General features: G+C 37.6%; 1 long non-coding RNA gene across 1 annotated transcript; it reads right to left on the reverse strand.

Annotated features, from left to right (window-relative positions):
- Positions 1-1,315: 1,315 nt before the first annotated feature.
- LOC129145083 (uncharacterized) lies at positions 1,316-2,663 on the reverse strand. The gene is made up of 3 exons (XR_008550137.1): positions 2,477-2,663; positions 1,887-2,047; positions 1,316-1,363 (listed from the first exon to the last, which is right to left on the reverse strand). It is a non-coding gene; the product is annotated as an uncharacterized LOC129145083 (long non-coding RNA).
- Positions 2,664-9,304: the final 6,641 nt, after the last annotated feature.

Below are 9,304 nucleotides of genomic sequence, written 5' to 3' on the forward strand. Positions count from 1 at the left end.
TTCTGTGATTCCAAAACATTCTTGACTGATGGACTAAGGAATATGTGTTCAATACAAATGTGTTTTTATACTTTTTCCTTTATAAGAAAAGAAATCAGTCAATATCTAGAATGTGAAACTGTGATCTATCACATGTCATTAAATTTTCAAGTATTAATATGAAAGATGAACTTTTAAAAATTAAATATGCCTCCTAAATAAATAGAGATATTTATCATTTGAAATCTTAGAACTCTGCAGCATTAACTTTATTTTTTTTTTAAAAGAATGACATCCATAGAGGCTTTACTGGTGAGTTGCAGATGCCTTGGCTTCTTGTCACATAGTCAAGTGGCTGCTGCCCTAATTTCCTTGTCTCATCTACTTTCCTGTTCCATTTCTTATATAGTGACTAATGTGCAGGAATAAGGGAAAGGGTTGGAGGAGAAACTGGAAGCAGAGATTATGAATAGAGATTGGGAAGTGAAAGATGCTGAGACAGGTAAAGAGAAGAAGGAATGTGATGATTGTATGTAATTCTCTAACACTAGCTGGAAGTGACTTTCCTTCCAACACCAACAAACGAATTGTTCTACTTGGCCTCTCAGCTTTGCCAAAATGAACTCTGTTGGGATGCTGCTCCAATTGGAAGCAGAATCCCTCTTATTCCTCATTCTCTAAGTTTCCAAGTCTAATTCCTTGATTATCATGCTGTAAGCTTAGTTTTCCAATGTAGACTCTCCAAGTATTTTTTATTTCCCCTATGTCGCAGATCATCTGATACAGATTTAAATGTTACAATGTCTTAACAAGAAGGTCTGACAAAAGCTGGTCAAGTAAGATGTGTTCTTTCTTTTAGGTAAATATATTTAATTCCTAGCTCTAAGTGAACAGTTTTATTTTTACACACACATTTCTTACTCAAAGTAGACTGATTGTGATGAAGAAGATATATGAGTAATTTGGCAAAAGTCAGGGTAGAAGGAAATAGAAAACCTAGTCCTTAAGGAGAGGAGAGAAAACTTGAGAAGAAAGAGAATTCTTTTCAAATATTTAAGGGATCTATTGGTCAATTGGAGAAGAACTAGTTGTAGAAAAGAGTTTCAACCTGAACCCCCAGAAAGAATTGAAAATAGATTGAATCACTCTATGGAAGTAATTTATTGTTTTTTAATGGGAAGATTTAAAAGAATAGAAACAATAGATATTTATGGCAGAAACTGAAAAATTGAGAGAAGTTGAAAGGAAAAAGAATTGCACACAATCCCAGAGATGTAAAAACTTTGTTTATTGGGAACAGCTGAATAAAAGCTTTTTATTATAATTTATCCTATTGTTCATTTAGTATCTTCAAATTAAGTATTTCTGGCACACTATTTTCTCCCTGAATATGAGAAGAAATGAGAAGTTAGATTCAAGCAATCAGAAAAATAAACAAAAATGACAGGAGATTCTGAGAACACCTACAGTAAGGACTACCTTTATCAACCCGGTCAGTTGCAGGGAGTCTGCTTTGTTGGAGTGAGAAACATCATAAAAACTGCAATTATTGTTCTTCATTCTCACCAAATAAATGAAAATATAATTTTATGGTCAATAATAAAATAAATTTAGGTCAATAATAAAATGTATCCTGAATAAAATACTTTATAATTTAGAATGGAACACTGAAATTTTGTTAAGAGCCTATTTTTTCCTAGTGCAAATAAACATGATTATGTAAGTAGAACCCCTCCCAGCTAATCACTAACTGAAAGTACGTCACTTAAAGCTCTCATTGCTTCAGTTCACTGTATCCACCCCCCATGTCTGCTAATTTGTCAGCTGAATATGATTTCTGTCAGTGACTCACTAGAATCCTTTTCCCGTATGGTTAACAAGTCATTTTTCATAGATGCTGGACTCACAGTTTTAGTTGCCTTTTCTATGCGCAATAGACTCTTTTTTCCTTGTGATAATGCTTGGACTCATTCAGTAAGAGGTTTCCTGGTTTTTGTCATTTTACACCCATTATCTTGTTCCATTGCTATCTTGACATGTTCCTTTCTCACAGCTTTGATTCAGGAGACTGAGATAATAAGTGAATTTAGGTTGTATGTGGAAGAGACTAGAAATTCTCAAGAATGACTGTAAAGACAGCACAGCTTTACTCCACTTCTCTTTGTTTTTTTAAGATTCATTTATTTATGCATACAAGAACTGGGGTACAGCCCGGAGGTATGGGGGTTAAGAGGATTTACCAGAGATAATGGGAAACAGAACAGGCAAACTGACTGAAATACACTGCTGAGGGGAGCAGCAGGTGAAACAGGAGAGGTCTACTGTGCCATGTGGGTAGCTCCCTGGCCAGTGGGAGACTGAACTTGTGCTGCAGAGGCTGTGGATAGCTTCACAGTGCTGTGCTTAACCCCTTGTGCCACCAAGAAGGCCCCACCTCTCTTTGATTCTACAGGGTGGCCAGGGCCAGGGTCCTCTGAGCCCTGCCATTATTTCTCACCTGGGCAGTTTATTTTCACCTCTTGGGTATATATTCTGCTGAATATATCTATGTGACAGTTGAATCTATTGCTCAGATGAATCCTCTAAAAGTGCAGAGAGAAATGTAACTAATCCAGAAATAACTGTTGACTACCCCTGCAGGACTGAATTGTCGAAACTGGACAAGGATCTCACTCCAGTGAGTATGCCAGTCTGTGTTACCTTAGAATGTCACTTCTCTAGTCAGTCATTCTAGAATTGGATCTCTTCCATCATCTTCATTCTCTTGGCTTTAATTTGCTTCTTAGCATCTTTACCATTGATCTACTTAATTTGTTATTCAGCCGCTCTTTGTCCCCATGCTCCCCTCCCAGAAGATAGCATGATGACAGCAGGGACCTGACTTTTGTCAATGACTCCAACCCCCGTGCCCGAAACATCATGGGTGTTCAATAATACTTGTTGAATAAATAATAAGTGACCTCACTTAAAAGATGGTTTATCAAAGCAGCTGAAGAATGAGGGTTTGCTTCTTCATACATGTTTGTTTTCTCATCTCCATCATGGGTGGACATGTAGGTGGACACGTACAGAAATAAAGCAACTGGTGTGATCATCCTGTCCTGTGCCAAAAGAGAAATACTCAAGAAGTAATTATTGATTGAGTAGATACATCAATGAATGTGTGAGTTTAGCAACCAGTCAAATAAGTTCTTCTGATTAGAGCTCTGAGAAATAACCCAGGAAGATGGGAAGACAAGAAATACAACACAAGGAACAACCCTATTATTCCTTCAAATGTAATTGTGGGGATGTTATGAGAAAGGGACTGATTTTTCCCTTCTAGTTATTTAATGAAGAGATTACGAGAAAAACCTAGATGACCAAAATAAAATACAAAGACAACATGTGCCATTGGGCGACAAATACATGGAATTTCATGGAAGCGTTATAAGAAAAGATTTAAATATGAGCCCCATTTCACTGGAGATATAATTTTAAATTTTGCTCAGAGGTGATGACAATTTTCTCATCAAAAAGACACAGCTAAAGGAGCAGTAAGACCTGCCAGAATGCCTCCCATCTCAAGGTCCAATTTAAAAATAACTTTCTGTCTTCTCTAAAGATATGGAGACAGTGTGAGGAGAGCCCTGAGCAGGCTTCAGCAGATAGGGGTATTTTCAGTCCATTACTAACCATTGACTTAACCTGTCTTGTAAACACCAACACAGTTGGTTCTCTAGAACACTTCCAAGCTTGCTGTGTATAAACTGAACCATAAAGAGGTCCCGGGAGGATGAAGCTTCCAAGATCCCAAGGACCTGGTGGCACCCCATTACCTCCCATTACCTCCCTGGGAGAAGCTTCTTGATTTAGTCTCACACACAAATGTGCAGATCCTCTCCATGGCCTGGCAGGGAGCCTAGAGCAGGAAAAAGTGTTATGTTTCCTTTTGTGAAGTGCCAGTAAGAGCCATGGGCCATGCCCAGACTGAGTTATAGGGTGCTCTTTGGCTTTTTGGCTGATTTACTGTATCTTTAGTGTCAATGCAGTGTTCCTCTGTAACCTTCTCTCAGTTCCTAATTTCAGTCAGCACAGAATGAGGAAGAATTTCTTATACATTGCTAATGAATGAAATATAAGAAAAAGTACATTTTGGAATTCTGAAAAAATAAAAATATGAATGTAGTACTATGTATGCAAGAGGCTATTTCTATATAGACCTCTTTAAAGGAAAAACCTACTTTCTGACCTTTTTTCTATAGATAATATTTTTTTCCTTTACAAAAAGGAGAAATTCTCAACTTCTTTCTCAAAATTTTATCTTTACTTTTTCTTTTTCTTCCAGCCACTCTCACTTAGTAAGCAATCCATGAAGTCTTCTGTGTACCCTAGATAAGAGATCTAGGCAGTTCCTCTGATGAGAGCAATTCTTGCACTATTAGCTTCTTATTAATTTTAATAGATTATAATCACCCAACTGGTATGGACCATATTTTACTCAGAACTTAGTACCAAAGGAGCAAACATTGCTGCATCTATTAAGGTCATCATATGCCAAGTACAATTTAGACACTTTACATACCTAATGTCATTTGTGCTTCAAAACAAATCTGTTTTTTTTTTTTTATTTTGTTTTTTTAAAGATTTATTTATTTATTTATACATGCACTGGGTACAGTCGAAGCACAGGAGGGTGAGAGAATTCACCAGAGCCAGAGCAGGGAGCAGAACAAACAGACTGATGAAATACACTTCTGAGGGGAGCAGCGGGCTGCAGGAGAGGTCTGCGCCCCATGTGGGAACCTCACCCGGTGGCTGGGGATCGAACCGGCGCTGCAGAGACTATGGGCAGCTTCGCAACTCAGCGCTCAACTGCTGCGCCACTGGGGAGGCCCAAAACAATTCTGTTTTTATAGATGAAGGAGCAGAATCACAGATGTTAAATTAAACACCTACTGAACAGTGAATGTCACTAGATACTCATAACTGGAGTATATGTAGTAAGCCCTCACATATTTGCTGAGTGAACAGTTATTGATCTCTTGAGTATAGACATCTTGGTATAACCAATATGATCATATGCCCTATGAAGTAACTCTAGAACCATCTGTAGTACATTTTATTGGTATTTATAATGTAATTCTAATTTCGAGGGAAGATACAAAAATGATTGGAGAAGGCAGAATTTCAATATTGATTAATTTTACTTTCAATAAGTTTTAAAGTTCTGTTATTGAAATACATAGATTCAATGATTGAAAAAAATTCTAAAAATTCTAAAATTTCAGGGACTGAAGTCTTAAAGAGTAAAATTAGTAATTTCTCTTCAGGAACTTTGCGATATAAAGCATGAATTACATTTGTCCTAGAATCTCCTGGGCACATTTTCTAGCTGAATATGCATGATGAAGCAGCTGCTTTGATGTCATCTTTTGGCCACTCCAGGCCATCCTCTGCTGGCATTCTTTCTTAGGGCTCCATCCAAGTGATCCCATGTGTAAATTAGTATGTAAAATCAAGACTTCTATTATCTCTTTGCTGCAACACCATCTCAGAAGAAGATGACAGTAATAATGGAGCAGGGAAAGGGATGTGACCCATAAACATCTTAGCCTTGCCTCTGAATTAAGTACATTTTCACATTATAAAATGTTGTAGACTCAGGAAATACAATAGATTCTAAAAAGGAATAAGTAGAAGATAAAAGCATCGGCATTTCCACCAACCAAACATAATTATTGGCGTCATTTCTTTGTATTACATGTGCTTGATATTTTGAATAGTTTGCTTAATAAATGAATACATGAAAAATAGACAATTGGTAGATACATAGACAATGTCATTCTATTATAGAATTTTTATATGCTATTTCTCACGAATGTATAACAAGAAAATTATTTTAAAATCCTATAAAGGAATATTTTTTTTTTTTAATAGAGGCATGTTTTATTTATTTATTTTGTTTGTTTGTTTGTTTGTTTTTTTTTTTTTTTTGTTTTATACATGCACTGGGTACAGTCAGAAGCGCGGGAGGGTGAGAGAATTCACCAGAGCCAGAGCGGGGAGCAGAGCAGGCAGAAGGACCGAAGTACACTGCTGAGGGGAGCAGCGGGCGGCAGGAGAGGTCTGCGCGCCATGTGGGATCCTCCTCCGGTGGCCGGGGAGCAGCCGGGGATCGAACCGGCGCCGCAGAGGCCGCGGGCAGCTTCGCAACCCAGCGCTCAACCGCTGCGCCACCGGGGAGGCCCAAAAGGAATATTTTTAATGACTGTCCCATGTTCTACCATGTACATATCCCTTATTTATTTAGGAATTCCATATTTTTATTTAGATTGTCTTTTTTCCCCTGCTATCAGTCACACTGTCATGATCATATATGGACAAAAAGCCTTTTCTATAATTGGTAATTTTTTTAGCTTCATGAAAGAGAAATCATGGAGTCAAACAATTTAAAGAGTTTTATATCTCCTACTGTGGTATTTTTAAGCCCTCAAGGAAAAGTCATAATAAAGCTAGAAAATGCACATAAAGATATCTGTGGATTCCAGTATCCCTATTTTTAATATATGGTTGTTTGGACTATGCTGAAGTAAAGGGCAGAGAAGAACAGAATACATGTGTCTAAATGGGTATTTCCCACTGGGGAGCATGATGCCAGAGTGGTGATTTTTCTCTTTTTTCTTCCCACTGTGCATTAACCTTTTTGAATGATCACATTTAAGCCTATTAAGCTACTGTGAGCTCTAGGGCACAAATGGGCTGATACCATCCATTTATTCCTTCACCTACAATATGCCAGTACTAGGTGATGGAGCTATGGAAGTTAAAGACAAGAACCAAACCTCTTGAGGGTCAAGGGGAGTAAGAATCTCAGAGGGGAGTTAGAAAGAGTCAGAGTGATTTGTTGCTTTGCTTTTAGAGGTCAAGTAAACAATGTCCTTGGAAGACAAACTGAAGTTCAGATGTAAAGGACAAGTGGCAATCAGTCCTAATGATGTTAGAGAAAGACCATTCTAGGCAGGGTGAACATCAAGGGCATATTTTCTCAGTGAGGATCTTGCTCTGTCATAGAAAATAGAAGTACATTGTAACTAAAAGCTATCACTTTCTCCTTTTTAAAAAAATATTTATTTATGCATACAAGAACTGGAGTGTAGGCCAGAGGTGCTGGGGGTGAGAAGATTTATCAGAGTCAGAATGGGGAGCAGATCAGGTAGAGTGACTGAAATAACACTGCTGAGGGGAGCAGAAGGTGAGACAGGAGAAGTCTGCGGCACCATGTGGGTCATCTCCCTGGCCAGGGATCAAACTCATGCTGGAGTGGCTGTGGATAGCTTCATAGTGCTGAGACTTAACCTCTGTGCCACAAGGGAGGCCCTATCGCTTTTTTCAATTATGAGTACAGGAAAAATAAAACAATATAGTATTTGAAGTTTCTGTGTTTTGTTATCATTAGAAATCTCTAACAGTCATTGAATTATACTTTTTGCATATATATTTAAATATCTATATATACTATATGTTATAGTAGTTATTACATCTGTTACTAAGTATTTTTTTATAAAAGAAATTTCTTTTTAAAATATTTTGATGACTATATCAATATAGTTGGTTTTCATTTCAGTAACTTTATGCCTATAAAATATTATTCTGAAAGAATTCATAGCTTCATTACAAGGTCGAGTGCATTTATGGTACCAAAATAATTACAGGCTCCTGTCTACAGGAGAGAAGGGCTGTGGATTTTCTATCCCACTGTATCATAGAGGGTGTATCATTAATTCATGTCTTATTCATGGCAATGTTCAGTTAACCCAAATAACACCAGCGAAAATTAGTGTTGCATGCTTCTAGCTTTTAAAGAGTAAAATTAGTAATTTCTCTTCAGGAACTTTGCAATATAAAAGCATGAATTACATTTGTCCTAGAATCTCTTATATGACTGTATTTTAGAACAGTGTTAGGTTTAGAGCAGCATTGAAGGGAAGATACAGAAATTTCCCATGTAATTCCTGCCTTTACTCATGCATAGCCACCTCCATTACCAACCCCTCTCACCAGAGAGGAACATTTTATACCAAAGATATGCTTGTATGAATATAATCACAATCACCCAGAGTTCATAGTTTACATTAGGTTTCACTCTTGATATTGTGCATTTATAGGTTTGGATAAATATAGGATGACATGTTCTGCTTTTACATTATCATACATTCATCCTGTTCATTCTTCTTTCACACTAACGCCCAGTAACTACTAAATTTTTACTGATTCTTTAAGTGTTATCCATTATAAAATATCTTATAGTTGGAATCATTGGGCATGTAACCTTGTCAGACTGATTTGTTTTTTACTTAGTAATATACATTTAATTTTCCTCTCTGTCTTTTCATGCATTTATAGCTCATTTCTTTATAGTGCTGACTATTCTGGTGTCTGATATACCACAGTTTATCTGTTTACCTTCTGAAGGATGTTGTGGTGGCTTTCAGGTTTTGGCAATAAATAAAGCTATATGAACATCTGTACACAGGTGTCTGTGCAAATATAAGATGTCAGCTCCTTTGATTAAATAACAAGTAGCATGACCCTGTGAATGAACATTTTTGTTGCTCCATATTTCTGCTAGCATTTGGCGTTAGTGTTCTGGATTTTGGCCATCCACAATAGCTGTGTAGTGGGGTATAGTGGGATCACATTAATGCTATAATTTGCATTTCCCTGATCACGTGTGATATGCAGCATCTTTTCATGTGATTATTTGCCATCTGTATATCTTCTTTGTTGATAAAAATGCATAGTTGCAGGGCCTCCCCTGGTGGCGCAGGCGATTGAGCACAGCACTGTGAAACTGTCCACAGCCTCTGCAGCACCGGTTCAATCCCGGCCCACCAGCGAGGATCCCACTTGGTGCAACAGACCTCTCCTGTCTCACCTGCTGCTCCCCTCAACAGTGTATTTCGTCAGTCTGCCTGTTCTGTTCCTTGCTCTGTCTCTGGTGAATCCTCTCACCCTCCTGCACATCTGGACTGTACCCAAGTTCTTGTATAAATAAATAAATCTTTTTAAAAAATGCATAGTTGCAGCCTACCAGTGGACCTTTCATTAGAGGATGTTTGGTAAACAACTGCTTAGGGAATTGAACTTGGCTACAATGAGTATGGATCCCATCTCATAGGTACCTTCCTGACTCAAAACTTAGTGCAGGTCACTGAGAACCTGTTTTAAATATTTAAACATTTTAATATTTAAACCCTCACAAAGTTCCCTTAGAAAGTAGTGAGCAAAATGGACGCCTAGGGAAAACTGCCAGTAGACATATTTTATTAGAGAGCCGTACAAT

Source organism: Talpa occidentalis, unplaced genomic scaffold, assembly GCF_014898055.3.
Source record: "Talpa occidentalis isolate TD23 unplaced genomic scaffold, MPIMG_talOcc4v2.1 talOcc4.854, whole genome shotgun sequence".
Taxonomy (NCBI): Eukaryota; Metazoa; Chordata; class Mammalia; order Eulipotyphla; family Talpidae; genus Talpa; species Talpa occidentalis.